Below are 22,219 nucleotides of genomic sequence, written 5' to 3'. Positions count from 1 at the left end.
TACAGAATTTCAAAATGACATGATTTTTTTTTGAGGCAGACTTCGTGCGATTGTTGAAAGGTATCTGAGGGTAAGGTCTATACAATAAAAATGCATTTGATTAGAAATGCGGGAGATCGACAAGACGTAATTGTCGTTACAGTACAAAAATACAAAATGTACTTTTTTGACACTAAACTCCTGGGATCGCAAACGAGTTATGAACCTGCTTTATATATATTGAAAATGTTTTTATTTGTGAAAAAAAACTGGCCGCGGTTGCTGAACTGAACATAAAGATTGCATATATAAACATAACGAGGATTTGTCATAAAGTGTATTTTTTTGGCAGACAAGTATTTGAGGCTACAGAATTTCAAAATGACATGATTTTTTTTTAAGCAGACTTCGTGCGATTGTTGACAGGTATCTGAGGTTACGGTCTATTCAATAAAAATGCATTTGATTAGAAATGCGGGAGACCGAGAAGACGTAATTGTCCGTACAGTACAAAAATACATAATGTACTTTTTTGACACTAAACTCCTGCGATCGCAAACGGGTTATGAACCTGCTTTATATCAATAGAAAATGTTTTTATTTGTGAAAAACACTGGCCGCGGATGCTGAACGGAACATAAAGTTTGCATATATGAATATGGCTGGCTGGGCTGAACATGCATTTGTCATAAAGCGTAGGCTATTGATTGGCAGACAAGTATTTGAGGCTACAGAATTTCAAAATGACATGATTTTTTTTGAAGGAGACTTCTTGCAATTGTTGACAGGTATCTGAGGGTAAGGTCTATACAATAAAAATGCATTTGATTAGAAATGCGGGAGATCGACAAGACGTAATTGCAGTGGCGGTTCTAGACAAATTTGACTAGGGGGGCCAAGAAGGGGCCAGTGTTTAACCAGAGGGGCACATTAAAAAATGACAACAAGTGATATTTAAAGATTATAAACTTTATTTTACTTTAAAATCATACAAACATTTTAGGGATGCTCATATTGACCGTTCACTGTTAACCGACAGTAAGAATTTTAACCGATTTTTACTATAAGTTAAACGGTTTAATTTTTTTTACGTTTGCTGCATGGTGAAAGAAAAAAAATGTTTACTCACGGGCGCGTGTCGACACGTGCAGTGCGGCTGTTTAGACATATTTTGATGAGTAAGCACCTGCTTTACCTTCTCTTAGTTTGTGTAACTGATGTATAGCCTATGTGCTGCACGATAGCAATGGCGATGTTGCGTTATCAGAGAGTGAATCCGTGAATAAATGAATTCAAATTCTGAATTAATTATAGTCTTAAAAGTGCGCGCTCCCCTTACAATCACTGGAAAGCTGTCACTCATACATTACTGTAGTTCATCGCAATCTCTCAAAGTTAATAAAAGGTAATAAAATCACATTTACACAATACAATTAATCTCTTATTTACATCATGTCTACACTTTCTTTGTTTTAATGAGATTGTTCTCAGAGGTGTAGAATTTCAGCAGAACTGAACCGGCACTTGATCATGAACTAACAATGAACAGCTGTATATTTTTATTAACTAACGTTAACAAAGATTTTACAAAGCCATTTACAAACTTGATTTAATTATCAGTGTGAAAAACAAAAGTAACACGGTTATGTGCAAGAACAACAAGTCACTCACGAAATGAAATTGTTTTGCTTACCTTCGACTCTTGCAACAGGAGAAATAAATCGTAGCTCCTCTATCCAAGAGTAGTTCTAATTGTTGCTGCAGTGTTTGTGTGCGCCGCTCTAATTTACCCATGTAAGTAGAACGATGTGTCGCATTAGTTCCGCTTTTGGCGCTCGTGTGTAAAACCATGATTAATTAATTTTTTTATTTGGTCAGTAGGGGGGGCCACAGGGGTGGCCAAGGATATGTCTACAGGGGCACGGGCCTCCCTTGGCCTCCGTGTAGAACCGCCACTGCGTAATTGTCGTTACAGTACAAAAATACAAAATGTAGTTTTTTGACACTAAACTCCTGCGATCGCAAACGGGTTATGAACCTGCTTTATATCAATAGAAAATGTTTTTATTTGTGAAAAAAAACTGGCCGCGGTTGCTGAACTGAACATAAAGATTGCACATATAAACATACCATGCATTTGTCATAAAGCATATTGATTGGCAGACAAGTGTTTGAGGCTACAGAATTTCAAAATGACATGATTTTTTTTTTTGAAGCAGACTTCCTGCGAATGTTGACAGGTATCTGAGGGTAAGGTCTATACAATAAAAATGCATTTGATTAGAAATGCGGGAGATCGAGAAGACGTAATTGTCGTTACAGTACAAAAATACAAAATGTAGTTTTTTTACACTAAACTCCTGCGATCGCAAACGGGTTATGAACCTGCTTTATATCAATAGAAAATGTTTTTATTCGTGAAAAAACTGCCTGTGATTGCTGAACGGAGCATAAAGATTGAATATATGAATATAACATGCATTTGTCATAAAGCGTAGGATATTGATTGGCAGACAAGTATTTGAGGCTACAGAATTTCAAAATGACTTGATTTTTTTTTGAAGCAGACTTCCTGCGAATGTTGACAGGTATCTGAGGGTAAGGTCTATACAATAAAAATGCACTTGATTAGAAATGCGGGAGATCGAGAAGACGTAATTGTCGTTACAGTACAAAAATACAAAATGTAGTTTTTTGACACTAAACTCCTGCGATCGCAAACGGGTTATGAACCTGCTTTATATCGATAGAAAATGTTTTTATTTGTGAAAAAAACTGGCCGCGGTTGCTGAACGGAACATAAAGATTGCATATATAAACATAACGAGGATTTGTCATAAAGTGTATTTTTTGGCAGACAAGTATTTGAGGCTACAGAATTTCAAAATGACATGATTTTTTTTGAAGCAGACTTCGTGCGATTGTTGAGAGGTATCTGAGGTTACGGTCTATTCAATAAAAATGCATTTGATTAGAAATGCGGGAGATCGAGAAGACGTAATTGTCCGTACAGTACAAAAATACTGTTAGAACCTCGTTTCTGGGTCACTGCAGTTTTTCAGGTCTGTCGAGTGGATCAGCAACAAGCGCTTGGGATAGACAACAACACACCAAATTCTAATACAAGTTGGTTTATTGTTATCTACCAAAGAAGATGGGGCAGTCCCATCTTTTATACAGCACCCTTACAAGCCTTCATGTAGGCGGGGGTTCACATATCATTTAAGCAAATACTTCTACATATGGGAAGGAAAATTACAGATGATCCAGGGCAACTATAAGGAAGAGAGGAAGATAGTGCAGCCGCACTCAACTGGTTTCCTGACGACAGATAACCCTGAAACAGACAGACAAAACATTCCCAGACAGAACTGTATCATCACACTCTTAACTGAAGCAAACTGTGAAAGACAAGAAACTACAAAATATTAACTTTAGAAAACTTCACTGCAAAACACATTAATTCTTATAATCCCCTCTTCCAGACTCTCCTCTAGAGTCTGGATTCTCCAGTATCCTTCTGTGGCAGTGGGCAATATCCTGCAGAGATAACAGACACCATAGTATACATACATTGTGTGAAACATTTCACAATGCATTGACCAAAAATACACAATGAAAACAAAATAAGTAATACCGGTATTATCATTGAGACATAAGGTGCAAACGTGCCAAATAGGCTAGAGAGAATACCCCAATTCCAATTGTTAGTTCTAGACTTTAGCTCATCCTCATATATCTGGGATGAGATCTGCTTCATAGTAGCTACAGCAGTGCCAATTGATCCCTCGGGCTCATCATTTGCAGGTATGTATGTGCAGCATTTGTCACCTACAACAGAACAAACCCCTCCCTGCTGGGCAAGAAGCATGTCCAGGGCCAACCTGTTTTGCACGACCACCTGTCTCAGTGCACGCAGCTCGCTTTGTACCCCTACCAGTGCAGCTGTGGTGCTGTTAACAAAGGATGCCAGTCGATAATGCATGATGTTCTGTTGTCTCAGTAGGTCAGAGACGCCGAACTGAGGTACCATAGACTTCCAGAACCGAGTCCAGTGTGACCTCATCTGATGTTCATCAGGGACGTCCTCGTTGTCCACTGATCGTTTGCTCCTGAAAGACAAATCACGTTGTGTATGCATAACAGTCACACGATGTTGCAGCTGCACTGGTGCACAGAGGCCTGTCCAGCTCATTATGTACGTGTTGTTTACAGTGTCCTCACCACAGTACCAGTACCAGTCATCAGCCAGCACTGCACCTTTCGCTGGCCAGGGATCTTCACAGAGCGTGAGCAATTCAATGCAGGCAGTGTTCCTAGAGGTGTAACAAGCAGTTCTATTATTTCCCTTAGCACATGCTGCGGTGTTCTTCTCACATGAGCCCCTCTCGAACCTTGGACAGTAGCTTTGCAGCCACCTTTCTATACCCTGCCCTTGGTTTATTATTTGTTTGCAATTTGTAGCACTTATACCTGTCACGCTTTCACCTGATGTCCCATTAAAACAATAAGGAAACATAAAGCCTTCTGGTAACACCAGGCTAATTTTTTACATCAACAGTTTCAGTTTCATTTTTACATGATGCACTACCTTCTTTCTTGCACGTTTCATTCATACAACAGTAATTATACCGTTTAGTTTCATCAGTATAGGCAGTTGTTACCCTCTTTACACACCTAGGAGAATATACATATATTATACATACATTTTCCCTGTATAATATGTACAAAACACAGTGAAATTGTTATAGACAAATGGTTTCAAGGATACAGTTATTGCGGTGCGGAATAATTCTTGACACACCACACATGATTCATTGGTCAGTTGACGCACTATCCAGTTTGCATACTGCCAGAAGAGGTTTCTTTTGGCCTCCTCCTTTGAAGCGTTGGGTACCATGAGTCCAGCTAGGACAATACAGATTATTGCTCTGGAAAACAAAAACAGTTAGTACTTGTAATACATTATTCTTCATTTCAAGGGTTTCACTCTGGTTGCATGAATCCACTGTGGAAAAAGATCAGTTAAAACAGCAGTTCTGGTCACAGCTAGTATCTCTGTAGGCCCATCATACAGAGAGTCATTAAGGCCCCCGGTTTTTAGTTTCTTTATCAATACTTGATTGCCCACTTCAAAGGGGTGTGAGTTAGCTTTAGGGATCTCAGGGTGTTTCATGTTAACCCTTTCCCAGAACTCAGTTAATTTTTCTATTAGGCCTACAGAGTACTCAGACATATGATCAGTTAACACCACACCTATCCCTACCATTCCGTGGCGCCAAGGGATGGGGAAAGGTCGGCCCATCACCACCTCATAGGGTGATAAGTTGTCTAAATTTGGCTGAGGCATCATTCTTAGGTCTGCTAAGACAATTCGAAGGACCCTTGTCCAATCGGATGTATTCATACTAATCATTGCTTTTCTTATCTTTTGTTAAGATACTTTTGATGTGAAAGGTGTGCCCTTATCGGAATCTATTGATACCGGGATACCATATCTGGGTATGATTTCTTTGGTTGTTAACTGCACGACCATATTGGCGTTTTCTTTGGAACATGGAAAGGCCTCTACCCACTTAGAAAATTTGTCCACAAGCACCAAGAGGTATTTAAAAGGTCCCCTCTTGGGCATGTGTGTGAAATCAACCTGCCACTCAGTAAACGGTTGGTTAGGCCTCGGCAGGTGTTGATGTTTTGCTGGAGGTTTGCTTATATTATTTTTAGCGCAAATTAAACATCTGTCAAGAATGTCATTAACCGTTTGCGGTAATTGGTCGACGCAAAATAAACCCCGCATTGTATCTATGACCCCTCTTCGGCCGCGATGAGTGGTACCATGAAATTCGTGGACGAGAAATGGTAAAACAGATGCAGGTTAACACAGTCGACCATCTTTGTCACGCCAGAGGTCATCAGGTCCCTGAGACGCAGAAAAAACTGACCAAAATTGATGGTCACTATCGGCTGCTGCTTTTTGGACAGCGACAAGGTCAACATCTGGAATCATTGACGACGTCATTTTTGAGGTTGACACTACAGCTATATTAACATGGGGGCTTGGAGGCCCCTCTTGAGCAGCCCTTTTTGCATTTAGGTCAGCCAGTGAGTTACCCTTAGCCTCATCTGTGTATAAATTCGAGTGACCCTTTGTTTTTACTATAGCTAACGAGCGAGGTAGACAAGAGGCCTCAATAAGTGTTTCAACAAGATGCTGTTGTTTACTGAAGAAAATAGTTTGCAGTTTCATCAGCAGAAGTCAGCTTCAACACTCTCGATGGAGTGCAGACAGAGACTGAGTGCAGATAGAGACTGACACACACACACACACACACATAGAGGCTTTATCTATCTTCAAGGTTGTCTTAGCCAGGCAAGAGTCTTTATCAGTGTGTTGGACACACACACATTTAGGTCGATCATTTTCTGGTTTTAGGCAGGGAACAGCCTCGAGCAGATATGTCTCATCAGACTTATTACCCATTTTTGTCATTATTATGAACTTATAATCTGCGCCAGTGAAATGGCTGTGCCACGACAATTTTATCAATATTTCCACGAAGTGTAATGGTTTGTCCACTTCTGATAACATGCTCAAAATGTCTTTCATAGTCGAGACGGATGGCGGAGTTATCTCTATGTGGCCCTGTCGTTTTGTATCCATAAATGAGCTTCATTTATTTTCTCGACGGGCGCTGGTGGGGGCGCGCGGCGAGCTGTGGAAGTAAGCGCGGGCACGACAGGCGCGGGTACAGGATAAGGCGACGGCGCGCATGGCGAGAATGTGAAAACAGACTGGATAGAGTTTGTTTGTAAATTGAGTCGCTTTGGTCGTTTTTTACTGTCGGCTTTTTCGGTACCACATTCCTGACAGATTTTGGCAGTGAAATACCCTGTTTATCATTCCATACAGTTTGCATTTTTAACCAAACATCATACCCGTCTTTCATATATTTTTGGTCCCATTCAGGGTCACCTTCACCTTTATATGTCAATCGAAAAGCTTGTGCCATATTATTTGGGTCAAAAGAACCCATTCGCGGATATGTAGGATACATCCCATTGGCTTCGGTCCAACCCGCTAAATTATTCACCCATAAATTTGTGTAAAAACCCCAACTACATCTATTCATCCAATCATTTGGTGTTTCGCCAGGATTTGGTTTAGGATAGGTGGCTCCCATGATAGATATACAGATAATATAAACAGATATTCACCTCACCACGGGACAGACCGAAACTCGTGACTCACACTTTTGCTTTTAATTTCGTTTTCGATTTTGATTTATAGCGCTCTTCCCAGCCTCGCTGAGGGTATACCTTACGTCAGTACAGATAGTCAGACTATACTCTGTCTTACCTTACTACGCAGTTAAACAGTAATTGCTAATCAGACAGTCAGACTATACTCTGTCTTGCCCGAGTTACGCAATTAAACAGTAATTACCAGTTAGACAGTCAGACTATACTCTGTCTTGCCCAAGTACGTAATTACAGACACACAGTAATAGTAATGTCACTAATCAGGTAGTCAAACTATACTTTGTCTTACCTGATCAGAGACATCACGTCGGGGTCACCAAATTGTTAGAACCTCGTTTCTGGGTCACTGCAGTTTTTCAGGTCTGTCGAGTGGATCAGCAACAAGCGCTTGGGATAGACAACAACACACCAAATTCTAATACAAGTTGGTTTATTGTTATCTACCAAAGAAGATGGGGCAGTCCCATCTTTTATACAGCACCCTTACAAGCCTTCATGTAGGCGGGGGTTCACATATCATTTAAGCAAATACTTCTACATATGGGAAGGAAAATTACAGATGATCCAGGGCAACTATAAGGAAGAGAGGAAGATAGTGCAGCCGCACTCAACTGGTTTCCTGACGACAGATAACCCTGAAACAGACAGACAAAACATTCCCAGACAGAACTGTATCATCACACTCTTAACTGAAGCAAACTGTGAAAGACAAGAAACTACAAAATATTAACTTTAGAAAACTTCACTGCAAAACACATTAATTCTTATAAATACATAATGTACTTTTTTGACACTAAACTCCTGCGATCGCAAACGGGTTATGAACCTGCTTTATATCAATAGAAAATGTTTTTATTTGTGAAAAAAACTGGCCGCGGTTGCTGAACTGAACATAAAGATTGCACATATAAACATACAATGCATTTGTCATAAAGCATATTGATTGGCAGACAAGTGTTTGAGGCTACAGAATTTCAAAATGACATGATTTTTTTTTTGAAGCAGACTTCCTGCGAATGTTGACAGGTATCTGAGGGTAAGGTCTATACAATAAAAATGCATTTGATTAGAAATGCGGGAGATCGAGAAGACGTAATTGTCGTTACAGTACAAAAATACAAAATGTAGTTTTTTGACACTAAACTCCTGCGATCGCAAACGGGTTATGAACCTGCTTTATATCAATAGAAAATGTTTTTATTTGTGAAAAACACTGGCCGCGGATGCTGAACGGAACATAAAGTTTGCATATATGAATATGGCTGGCTGGGCTGAACATGCATTTGTCATAAAGCGTAGGCTATTGATTGGCAGACAAGTATTTGAGGCTACAGAATTTCAAAATGACATGATTTTTTTTGAAGGAGACTTCTTGCAATTGTTGACAGGTATCTGAGGGTAAGGTCTATGCAATAAAAATGCATTTGATTAGAAATGCGGGAGATCGACAAGACGTAATTGTCGTTACAGTACAAAAATACAAAATGTAGTTTTTTGACACTAAACTCCTGCGATCGCAAACGGGTTATGAACCTGCTTTATATCAATAGAAAATGTTTTTATTTGTGAAAAAAAACTGGCCGCGGTTGCTGAACTGAACATAAAGATTGCATATATAAACATAACAAGGATTTGTCATAAAGTGTATTTTTTGGCAGACAAGTATTTGAGGCTACAGAATTTCAAAATGACATGATTTTTTTTGAAGCAGACTTCGTGCGATTGTTGAGAGGTATCTGAGGTTACGGTCTATTCAATAAAAATGCATTTGATTAGAAATGCGGGAGATCGAGAAGACGTAATTGTTGTTACAGTGAGTAAATACAAAATGTACTTTTTTGACACTAAACTCCTGCGATCGCAAACGGGTTATGAACCTGCTTTATATCAATAGAAAATGTTTTTATTTGTGAAAAAACTGCCTGTGGTTGCTGAACGGAGCATAAAGATTGCATATATGAATATAACATGCATTTGTCATAAAGCGTTTTTTTTTTTTGCCAGACAAGTATTTGAGGCTACAGATTAAATAACACCTGTAAAATAAAGCGAAGTGTTATAATGTGCAACCATTAAACAAAATAATAGCCTATAGGCTATTTTAAACGGTTGTCAGAACAAAACAAGAATGAAGAATATAAGTTGCTAAACAACCCAAAACAAATTAGGGTAAAAGCGAAACTAAAAGCAAACGCGTTTTTCTGGTGCAGCCTACCTCTCTCATTCGGCATGAATCCAATTAACAGTGTCCATATTGGTGATGTATTTGAATACTAAACTATTATATAAACCAGGATTTGTACTTAACCCGCTTAAAAACATCCTCCACACATGAGCAAATTTGGCCCGAGCTCAGGCTGAACTTCACGGATTGTACTACGCAGTACGCACTATTTAATTTTACCAGTGTTTCTATGTTTGGTTGACTGTATTTTATTCTTATAATGAACAGACTGCAACGTTTGCAATCCTGTGTGTGTGCGTGAGGCGCCGGCGCAATCGAACAGCGGAACAACTCCATCATTTTTGGTGGCACAGATCATTCAAAACTGCAATGCCTCTACTTTTATTTCCATAAAAGGAGTGTGTCCATCTCACACATGAATCCGTCTCTGCAGTCATCTCAACCATCGAATTTGAGCAACAGGAAGACAAACTATTTTACCCGTGGATTTTTTTTAATTCACAAACTAACTTTAAGTTAAAATATGTTGTTGTAAGGTGCTTTACTGAGATTGTAACAGGTAATATTATTGCCCAAATTGTATTAGTAATGCCTTATATTACCGCGTTACAGCAAAAAGTGATATACTACTTTAATATATTACTTTTGTAATGCGTTACTCCCAACACTCTATATGAATATAACATGCATTTGTCATGAAGTGTATTTTTTGGCAGACAAATTTGAGGCTACAGAATTTCAAAATGACATGATTTTTTTTTGAGGCAGACTTCGTGCGATTGTTGAAAGGTATCTGAGGGTAAGGTCTATACAATAAAAATGCATTTGATTAGAAATGCGGGAGATCGACAAGACGTAATTGTCGTTACAGTACAAAAATACAAAATGTACTTTTTTGACACTAAACTCCTGCGATCGCAAACGGGTTATGAACCTGCTTTATATCAATAGAAAATGTTTTTATTTGTGAAAAAAACTGGCCGCGGTTGCTGAACGGAACATATAGATTGCATATATAAACATAACTAGGATTTGTCATAAAGTGTATTTTTTGGCAGACAAGTATTTGAGGCTACAGAATTTCAAAATGACATGATTTTTTTTGAAGCAGACTTCGTGCGATTGTTGACAGGTATCTGAGGTTACGGTCTATTCAATAAAAATGCATTTGATTAGAAATGCGGGAGATCGAGAAGACGTAATTGTCCGTACAGTACAAAAATACATAATGTACTTTTTTGACACTAAACTCCTGCGATCGCAAACGGGTTATGAACCTGCTTTATATCAATAGAAAATGTTTTTATTTGTGAAAAACACTGGCCGCGGATGCTGAACGGAACATAAAGTTTGCATATATGAATATGGCTGGCTGGGCTGAACATGCATTTGTCATAAAGCGTAGGCTATTGATTGGCAGACAAGTATTTGAGGCTACAGAATTTCAAAATGACATGATTTTTTTTGAAGGAGACTTCTTGCAATTGTTGACAGGTATCTGAGGGTAAGGTCTATACAATAAAAATGCATTTGATTAGAAATGCGGGAGATCGACAAGACGTAATTGTCGTTACAGTACAAAAATACAAAATGTTGTTTTTTGACACTAAACTCCTGCGATCGCAAACGGGTTATGAACCTGCTTTATATCAATAGAAAATGTTTTTATTTGTGAAAAACACTGGCCGCGGATGCTGAACGGAACATAAAGTTTGCATATATGAATATGGCTGGCTGGGCTGAACATGCATTTGTCATAAAGCGTAGGCTATTGATTGGCAGACAAGTATTTGAGGCTACAGAATTTCAAAATGACATGATTTTTTTTGAAGGAGACTTCTTGCAATTGTTGACAGGTATCTGAGGGTAAGGTCTATACAATAAAAATGCATTTGATTAGAAATGCGGGAGATCGACAAAACGTAATTGTCGTTACAGTACAAAAATACAAAATGTAGTTTTTTGACACTAAACTCCTGCGTTTGCAAACGGGTTATGAACCTGCTTTATATCAATAGAAAATGTTTTTATTTGTGAAAAAAAACTGGCCGCGGTTGCTGAACTGAACATAAAGATTGCACATATAAACATACCATGCATTTGTCATAAAGCATATTGATTGGCAGACAAGTGTTTGAGGCTACAGAATTTCAAAATGACATTATTTTTTTTTTTGAAGCAGACTTCCTGCGAATGTTGACAGGTATCTGAGGGTAAGGTCTATACAATAAAAATGCATTTGATTAGAAATGCGGGAGATCGAGAAGACGTAATTGTCGTTACAGTACAAAAATACAAAATGTAGTTTTTTGACACTAAACTCCTGCGATCGCAAACGGGTTATGAACCTGCTTTATATCAATAGAAAATGTTTTTATTCGTGAAAAAACTGCCTGTGATTGCTGAACGGAGCATAAAGATTGAATATATGAACATGCATTTGTCATAAAGCGTAGGCTATTGATTGGCAGACAAGTATTTGAGGCTACAGAATTTCAAAATGACATGGGCTGCGTTCTCCGATAACGTTGTCTCTTAGCGTGCTACGAAGACTCAAAAGGTACACCTTAACTACAGGTATACCTTTCCTACGTGTGTTCTCCAAACTATACCTTAGGATATTGCTTAAGGTAAACCTTCTTAAGTGCGACCTTAGCAGGTGCTGTCCATGGTGGAGGTGCTGAATAGGTTGATATCGATGCCTCGGTGATCGATTGTGCGCTCTTTCCTTCACAGCGGTATAGGTAAAGTATTGAGAAAACAATGTTTTTTTTTTTCATAAAGAAGCGTTTTAGAAATAGTATAAACTGCATTTATCGGGGCTCATTGAAATATGTACATGCAGAAATACATGTGTATGTGTTTCAACTTATTCTCATCATTTTGCGGACGAATAAAACGACTTTGCAATAGCGTGTAATGCATAAGCCAAAGTCCATTTTTGCGTGCATATGATACGCCAATCCTTCCAATTAACTTCAATGGAGAGAGGATGCGTATAAATACCACGCATCATCTTTTATATAGATGATATAAAAGATGATGCGTGGTATTTGTATGCATCCTCTCTCCATTAAAGTTAATGGGAAGGATTGGCTTATCATATGCACGCAAAATTGGACTTTGGCGTATGCATTACACTCTCCGCGCACGGCGCCGTCTTTGATTTAAAACAAGTACTCTGTCTCGCTGCCATAGCTATAAAGTTTGTGTAAACTCATCTTTCTTTATATAGACTCATAGCCTTTTCTGTCAAATGGTTCGCCCGCTGATGTGCCTCGAGATAGTAATTAAAAAAGCTAACAACCATGGAAGCTTTATTAATGAAAACACTTCCATACACTGGCCAGAGGAGAACTGGTCCCCCGAATGAGCCTGGTTTCTCCCAAGGTTTTTTCTCCATTTCTGTCACATGTGGAGTTTTGGTTCCTTGCCGCTCTCGCCTCTGGCTTGCTTAGTTGGGGACACTTTCCAGCCATATCGTATACTATTTGAACTGAACTGGATGATGATATCACTGAATTCATTGATGAACTGCCTTTTACTGAAAATTGATTGTTTACAATAATGCGTTACTTACACACTATTGTGCTGTTTAAATACTGTGCAGTTGCTTTGACACAATCTGTATTGTTAAAAGCGCTATATAAATAAAGGTGACTTGACTTGACACTGGGTGTAGGCTATAACAACTTAAGTATTTTATGTGTAAAATTTTAAAGTAAAGTAAAAAATGCAATTTTAATACTAAATCAGATTTTATATTAAATGTTCATATAAAATTTTCTATTTGTAATTAAACTGCGATGTAAAAAAGCTTTTTGCGTGGTGCCCACTAGCGGTATGAACCGTCAGCAGCGGTAAGGTATAGCTAAGAGCGCTCCAGACCAACCTTACGAACGTATGACTTACAGAAGGTATACTTAACAAAGAAGGTTTCGGAAAACACATATTAACGATAAGGTACTTCTTAAGGTACAACTTAAGAACGACGTAGCGTTAAGGTGGTTTCGGAGAACCCAGCCCTGGTTCATAACCCGTTTGCGATCACACGAGTTTAGTGTCAAATAAATACATTTTGTATTTTAGAACTGTCATGTTAATTACGTCTTGTCGATCTCCTGCAATTCGAATCAAACACATTTTAATGGATAGAGAGTAACCTCAAGCACCTTTCAGCAATTTCAGGAAGTCGGTTAAAACAATCATGTTATTTTGAAGTTCTGTAGCCTCAAACACTTGTCTGCCAATCAATACGTTTCATGACAAATGTATATTATATTCATGTTCATATTTGCAATCTTTATGTCTGTAATAAAGTAGTAAGTATCATGTCATTACGTCGTGTGACCGCTAGAGGGAGATCTTAAATATTAGAAAGCTTACCACAGAGAGTTTGGACGAGCAGTGTGTTGTTGTCCTAGCCTAGTCCAGCTTATGTGGCAGTATAAGGCATCTCTAAAATAATGGGACTTAAATTACAGGCATGTGCCAAAAAATTTGAATATCGAGGGAAAGTCAATTTATTTCAATAATTTGTTTCAAAAAGTGAAACTTGTATGTTATATTAGTTCACTACACACAAAGTGAAATATTTCAAGCCTTTATTTGTTTTAATTTTGATGATTATGGATTAATGACAATAGAAAAAACAAATCCAGTATTTCACAAAATTAGAATATTTCATGTGACCAATAAAAAAAAGGATCTTAAACACATGATGGCCTTCTGAAAAGTGTGTTAATGTACAGTATTATGTCCTCAGTACTTTGTTGGGCCTCCTTTTGCACTAATTCCAGCATCAAGGCGGCGTGGCATGGAGGCGATCAGCCTTTGACACAGTTGAGGTGTTATGGAGCCCAAGTTGCTTTGATATTGGCCTTCAGCTCATCTGCATTTCGGGGTCTCTGTTCCCTCATCTTCCTTTTGACAATACCCAATGGATTTTCAATGGGGTTTAAGTCAGGCCAGTTTCCCGGCCAATCAAGTACAGTTATTCCATGGCTATTAAACCAGATACTGGTAGTTTTGGCGTGGGCAGGTGCCAAATCCTGCTGGAAAATAAAATCATCATCTCCAAAAAGCTCTAAAATGTCCTGGTAGACAGCTGCGTTGACTGTGGACTTGATAAAAGACAATGGAGCCACACCAGCAGATGACATGCTCCCCAAAGCATCACTGACTGTGGAAACTTCACATTGGACTTTAAGCAGCTTGACTTCTGTGCCTCTCCGGTCTTCCTCCAGACTCTGGGACCTTGATTTCCAAATGAAATCAAAATTTGCTTTCATCTGAAAACAGGACTTGGACCACTGGGCAACAGACCAGTACTTTTTCTCCTTAGCCCAGCACAGACACTTCTGACGTTGTTTTTGGTTCAGGAGTGGCTTGACGCATGGAATTCTCCAGCTGTAGCCCATGTCATGCAGAAGTCTGTGGTGGTTCTTGATGCACTGACTCCAGCCTCAGTCCACTCCTTATGAAGCTCCCCTAGATTTCTGAACCGCCCTTGCTTGACAATCCTCTCAAAGCTATGGTCATCCCTGTCACTTGTGCACCTTTTCCAGCCACATTTTTTGATGAGGTAACAGAGACCCCGAAATGCAGACGAGCTGAAGGCCAATATCAAAGCAACTTGGGCTCCATAACACCTCAACTGTGTCAAAGGCTGATCGCCGCCTTGATGCTGGAATTAGTGCAAAAGGAGGCCCAACAAAGTGCTGAGGACATAATACTGTACATTACCACACTTTTCAGAAGGCCAACATGTGTTTAAGATCTTTTTATTGTTCACATGAAATATTCTAATCTTGTGAAATACTGGATAATCATTAAAATGTAAACAAATAAAGGCTTGAAATATTTGACTTTGTGTGTAGTGAACTAATATAACGTAAGTTTCACTTTTTGAAACAAATTATTGAAATAATTTTCCCTCGATATTCTATTTTTTTGGCACATACCTATAGAATATATATTGCTGCCCTAATCTGTTAAATTTGGACTGTAAGGCATTAAGACCTTATAAACATTACCACTTAATACATTTGTGTAAAACCTCATTAAATTGAGGTCTTGTGAAAAGCACTTTATAAACTCCTACTATATCAACTGCTTATCTACATACCTGCATTCATTTGCATTTGCTATTTCTCACATCTGTTTGCATGTATGTATTTGGCATGGATGGCATTGTCATTTATTGATTTTTATTTATTTATTTTTTGTTCCCAATTCTTTTATTCCAGGCAATCAAATCCATAGCCGTTGGCATTGCTATCACTTTGCTCTGCTGTTTGAGGAACATGAGCAAGTTTTAACGCATCTGTGCGCAGAGTTGGCCATGGTACTGAATGTTGGTGTCACAGAATGACCCCCGGATAATAAAATAGATCCAAGTGCCAGTTTAATAATAGTGATCCAAACAATAATCCTAAAACAAAGCAACAAGCAAATTCAAATGTAAAGCAAAAAGTAATCCATAAAGACAGGGTAACAGAAACACAATGTAACAGGTCCAATTTTGCAGCAACTACAAAGTAAGCAAGGTATAAACAGTGATAATCTAATGAGTAAATGACCTATGGCTGATGATAATCAGTACAGAAAAGACTGGGCAAAGGACTATGAGAAATGTAACAGTGGAAGTGGAGAGTGCTATCAAGTGGACAATCTAGGGCACAACAACTAGACACTGTGACAGTTGGTGTGTGCAATGTGTACAATTTATGTACAAAGTCCTTTATTTTTGCAAACAATTGGTCAATATTATCACTTGATATATTGTTATATACTTTATATATTGTTAATAATTGGAATCCTTTCTGGGAGCATGCTAGGCTTTTCCATGCTCGAAGCAGAACTTCTGTAGACCTGGTTTAAAGTTCTTGTTTTCTGTCATATTGTTGATCATGTGTATTTACCACAAGGCAAAGATAATCTAAATATAATATAGTACATATTTAGTATTATGTATGTACCATTATAGTATTTATTAATGTTCTTTATTACCAGTCAAAAGATTTTTAATGTTTTATGAAAGAGGTCTCTTCTGCTCTGCAAGCCTGCATTTATTTGATCCAAAGTACAGCAAAAACAGTAAAATTTTTACTATTTAAAATAACTGTTTTCTATTTGAATATATTTTGAAATGTATTTTATTTCTGTGATCAAAGCTGAATTTTCAGCATCATTACTCCAGTCTACAGTGTCACATGATCTTTCAGAAATCATTCTAATATGCTGATTTGCTGCTCAACAAACATTTATTATGACTGGAGTAATGATGCTAAAAAAATCTTTAAGAAAAGCTTTAAGAATAAGTTACATTTTAAAATGTATTCAAATAGAAAACAGTTATTTTAAATAATAAATGGTACTGCTTTTGCTGCATTTTGGATCAAATATCAGTGCAGGCTTAGTGAGAGGCTTCTTTAAAAAACATTAAAATTTGTACTGTTGAAAAGACTTTTTGTTATATGCTCTTTTAATCACTATTATTGTTTTGTAATATTTATATTTAAGTTTAGGTTTTCTATTTCAGTTTTAGTCATTTGAAAACTTTAACTTTGTTTATATAGTTCTGTAGTAGGCTGTATAGTTTAATTAGTATGTGTTTATATGTTAGTAATAGTATGTTTATATTTTGAGCTTTAAATTATTTATTCATTTGGTGTAGGATTTTATTGTTAAAATTTTCACTCAAAAATAGTAGTACATTTAGTAGTAAATTGAGTAGTAAAAATAGCTAGTAAATTTCACAAATAACTACACAGAAATGACATACACAGAAATATTTCTTTTTTACAGTGTAGTGTTAGTAATTTTAGTACTTAAAAATATTAATCATTATTGTATTAGTTTGTATTTATGCCAATTTTTCTGTTTTCATCTAACATTCATTTCAGCTTTATTTCAATATTTGTTTTATTTTACTTCACTTTTATTTCAATTAACAAAAATATTTGTAATAGTTTTACTTAAAAAAACAGTATTTCTATTTAATATTTGTGTTATTTTATTTCAGCTTTATTTCAGTTTACAAAAAAAAAACACAATGTAGTTTTAGTTACCAATAACACGTTTTTATCTAATATTTATATTATAGTTCAGCTTTATTTCAATTTGTAATAGTTTTAGTTACCAAAAACAATTTTTCCATTTAATATTTGTTTTGTTTTATTTCAGCTTTATTTCAATTAACAAAAATATTTGTAATAGTTTTACTTAAAAAAACAGTATTTCTATTTAATATTTGTGTTATTTTATTTCAGCTTTATTTCAGTTTACAAAAAAAAAAAAACACAATGTAGTTTTAGTTACCAATAACACGTTTTTATCTAATATTTATATTAAATTTCGTCTTTATTTCAATTAACAAAAATATTTGTAATGGCTTTAGTTACCAATAACAAGTTTTTATCTAATATTTATATTATAGTTCAGCTTTATTTCAATTTGTAATAGTTTTAGTTACCAAAAACAATTTTTCCATTTAATATTTGTTTTGTTTTATTTCAGCTTTATTTCAATTAACAAAAATATTTTTAATAGTTTCAGTAACAAAATGACAAGATTTCTAATATTTATATTTTATTTCAGCTTTATTTCAATTAACAAAAATATTTGTATAGTTTTACTTGTGACAAGTTTTTCATCTAATATTTATATTTTATTTCAGCTTTAATTGATTTAATTACAATTATTTAATTTTTTGTATTATTTTAGTTTCATCCAATGTCTATAATTAGTTTTTCCATCTTATTTTTGTCACATGCATTGGGTTTTCATCCGTTTCTAAAGCCAGACTGATGTCCGATGTTGACAGTGCGTCGGGTGCCAGCGGCTCATGTGCGTCTGTGGGTGAAGTGACAGAGAAATGTCAGATCCGTCTCCAGCCGGCAGCAGAACCGACCCGAAGCTGTCTGTCAGCAGAGCCAGAATTAGGCCTGTGCAAACACACCGAGGGCATTTCTGTGCTCCACAACGCATGGGACTTCATTAAGAGCCATTAAGAAGTGTGTGATTGTGAAACTGCTGTTCAAGTCATTCTGGCCAGATGCTTTAAAAGAGGCAGGAAGCGTTATCACGGATGAAGGACTCATATTTGAGCCAGAATTGAAGTTATAATGATAGATTTGTTTCTTACAAACTAGCATCTTTTGTCAGTTCTCAAGATGTTAATTGATGGACTGGAGAGGTGTGGATTATTGTAATGTTTTTATCAACTGTTTGGACTCTTGTTCTGACGGCACCCATTCGCATTTCATGGCACTTTGAATGCTAATAATTACATTGGCTTGAGCAATGCGATTTAAACAACTTATTCTAAAACTAACATTTCCAAACGCTCCTCCTCCTAGAGCTTTAAGTCTACAAACTCCAAACCCAGCCCAGATATTCAGACTGATCTGACTCCAGTTGCTGTATCGTTTCTAACTGATCCGACTTACGGTTTTCCTAAAAATGATAATTAAAACTGGGAAAAATCCCATAGACTTACATTGACGGAATGTTCAAATGAGCCAACACTATTCAAACTCCAACTGTCAAAACTCCCACAATCCCTTGAGACTCAATCAAACTTCCCTTTTATGTACTACATTTATAATACATTTAAACTAAATTGCTAATAATGATAGAAACATGCTAGTAACTTGTTAATTATGCTAACAACATGCCTGCAACATGCTAATCCTGCTAGGAATATACTGATAACTTGCTAATCATGCTATAAACATGCTAGTAACTTGTTAATTATGCTAACAACATGCCAGCAACATGCTAATCCTGCTAGGAATATGCTGATAACTTGCTAATCATGCAATAAACATGCTAGTAACTTGTTAATTGTGCTAGCGGCATGCTAGCAGCATGCTAATCCTGCTAGAAATATGCTGATAACTTGCTAATCACGTTATAAACATGCTAGTAACTTTGCTAATCATGCTAGAAACATGCTACTAACATTTGAATCATGTTAGGAAAATGCTAACAACTTGCTAATCATGCTACAAACATAGCAACAAGCTAGTAACATGTTAATCATGGTATAAATGTGCTAGTGACATGCTAATCCTGTTAGAAACATGCTAGTAACTTGTTAATTATGCTAACAACATCCTAGCAACATGCTAATCCTGCTAGAAATATGCTGATAACTTGCTAATCATGCTATAAGTATGCTAGTAACTTGTTAATTATGCTAGTGACATTTTAGCCATGCTATAAACATGCTAGTAACTTGATAATTGTGCTAACAGCATGCTAGCAGCATGCTAATCATGCTAGAAATATGCTGATAACTTGCTAATCATGTTAAAAACATAGCAACAAGCTAGTAACATGCTAATCATGATATAAACATGTTATCAACTTGTTAATCATGCTATAAACATGCTAGTAACTTGTTAATTGTGTTAACAGCATGCTAGCAGCATGCTAATCATGCTAAAAACATGTTAGCAACTTGATAGTCATGTTAGAAACATAGCAACAAGCTAGTAACAGGCTAATCATGATATAAACGTGCCAGTGACATACTAATCCTGTTAGAAACATGCTGCTAACTTGTTAATCATGTTAACAACATCCTAGCAACGTGCTAATCCTGCTAGAAATATGCTGATAACTTGCTAATCATGTTATAAATATGCTAGTAACTTGTTAATTATGCTAACAGCATGCTAGCAGCATGCTAATCATGCTAGAAATATGCTGATAACTTGTTAATCATGTCAAAAACATGCTAGCAACTTGCTAATCATGATAGAAACATGATAACAACTTGCTAGTCATGTTAGAAACATAGCAACATGCTAGTAACTTGTTAATCATGTTAAAACATGCTAGCAATTTGTTAATCATGCTAGAAACATACTAGCAACTTGCTAATCATGTTAGAAACATGCTAGTAACTTGCTAATAATGCTAAAACATGCTAGCAACTTGTTAATCATGCTAGAAACATGCAAACAATATGCTAGCAACTTCCTTATCATGTTAGAAACATACTGGCAACTTGCTAATCATGCTAGAAACATGCAAACAATATGCTAGCAACTTCCTAATCATGTTAGAAACATGTTAGCAGCAAGCTAGTAACATGCTAATCATAATAAAATCATGCTAGCAACATGCTAGTAACATGCTAATCGAACTTTAAGCTTTTAAAACTACTTTAAACTTCAAACTATTTCAGACTGAAAACCGTCAAACTTAAAACTTTTTTTAAAATGTTTAAACTTTCTGGTCCGACTTTCTCAAGCCAACTTAAAGTTAGTCTTGACAAACTTTTTTTATCCAGTTTAATTTAAACTCTTTGTCGTGTTGCCGGCGATGCTGTTGCACTTTTAGGATCCTGAAGGCTTTTTCTGCAGCTGTCAATGACAGATTTGTCAAGTTAATTAAAGCCGTGCGCTGTTCATTACCGACCCCATCGATCGATCGCTCTCCTGTGTTTACTTTGCCTCTCTTTCCCCTCACGGAAGCTGCATCTCTCTGGTTCTCTGTGTGGAAATACAAATAACAGCATTCTGACGGCCTGTATTTTACACGACTCAAAGGTCTGTTGTGTTTTCCGGCTGCTGATGTTAAGACTGTGAGGTTTTTTGCTGTGATCCGCCCTCAGGGAAGGATAAGTAGCATGTGCTGTTCAAAACAGCATCTGTCCCTGCTGAAAAAAACAGCTAAAACCAGCCTAGGCTGGTTGGCTGGTCTTAGCTGGTTTAAGCTGGAAATGGCTGGTTTTAGCTGGTCTCCCAGCCTGGCCAGGCTGGTCAGGCTGGTTTTAGCTGGTGGTTTCCCAGCCTGACCAGCTAAGACCAGCCTGACCAGCCTGGCCAGGCTGGAAAAATGGCCAAAACCCCTCTAAAACCAGCCTGCCTCCCAGCTTTGACCAGCTAAAACCAGGCTGGTTGACCAGCTAAAACCAGCCAACCAGCCTAGGCTGGTTTTAGCTGGTTTTTTCACCAGGGGTGGGTCGTCTCATTGGCCGATTTTCTTTAAATCGTTGGATTTCCGACAAGATTGGGGGTAAATTGAGGCAAAATTATTTAAATGTGTTCATGTGATGCTGACGATGATATCGGAGCTGGTTTTGAATGCAGAAGCTGAATTAAGCATAAATCAAAAGATGCTACAATGATTAAATTGGGATATATTTATGACCCTGGACCACAAAACCAGTCATAAGTCGCACGGGTATATTTGTAGCAATAGCCAGCAATACTTTGTATGGTTCAAAATTATAGATTTTTCTTTTATGCAAAAAATCATTAGGATATTAAGTAAAGATCATGTTTCATGAAAATATTTTGTAAGTTTCCTACCATAAATATATCAAAACTTAATTTTTGATTAGTAATATGCATTGCTAAGAACTTCATTTGGACAATTTAAAAGGCAATTTTCTCAATATTTAAATTTTTTTGCACCCTCAGATTCCCTTTTTTTAAAAATAGTTGTATCTTGACCAAATATTGTCTTATCCTAACAAACCATACATCAATGGAAAGCATATTCTTTAGCTGTCAGATGATGTACAAATCTCGTTTTCAAAAAATGGACCCTTATGACTGGTTTTGTGGTCCAGGGTCCATTCACAAATACATGCAAGAGAAAAAGCGATGTGTGATATGGTGATTTAAAAAAAATAAAATAAAATAAAATACTTTAGCAAATAAAATAATAGTATTAAAAGCAGCAAACCAGTAGCACAATTTTTCCACAATTGTTGTGCTGGGATGTAAGGATAAACTGGCCCAAACCTTTGTGATTATATAGAAATATGTTTGT

At 36.9% G+C, this 22,219-nt stretch overlaps 1 protein-coding gene and 1 pseudogene across 1 annotated transcript in view; one reads left to right on the top strand and one right to left on the bottom strand.

Annotated features, from left to right (window-relative positions):
• The window catches only part of LOC141299205 (C5a anaphylatoxin chemotactic receptor 2-like), a 35,586-nt pseudogene extending 31,279 nt beyond the window's left edge, over positions 1 to 4,307 (top strand).
• The window catches only part of LOC141299823 (adenomatous polyposis coli protein-like), a gene marked incomplete at its 3' end in the record, with an annotated part of 204,026 nt that overhangs the window by 173,160 nt on the left and 8,647 nt on the right, over positions 1 to 22,219 (bottom strand). The gene's annotated exons all lie outside the window — the stretch shown is intronic.

This window comes from Garra rufa, chromosome 23 (genome assembly GCF_049309525.1).
Source record: "Garra rufa chromosome 23, GarRuf1.0, whole genome shotgun sequence".
Lineage (NCBI taxonomy): Eukaryota > Metazoa > Chordata > Actinopteri > Cypriniformes > Cyprinidae > Garra > Garra rufa.
Note: the sequence above shows the minus strand (reverse complement) of the source record. Positions and strands in the feature narration are given on the sequence as shown.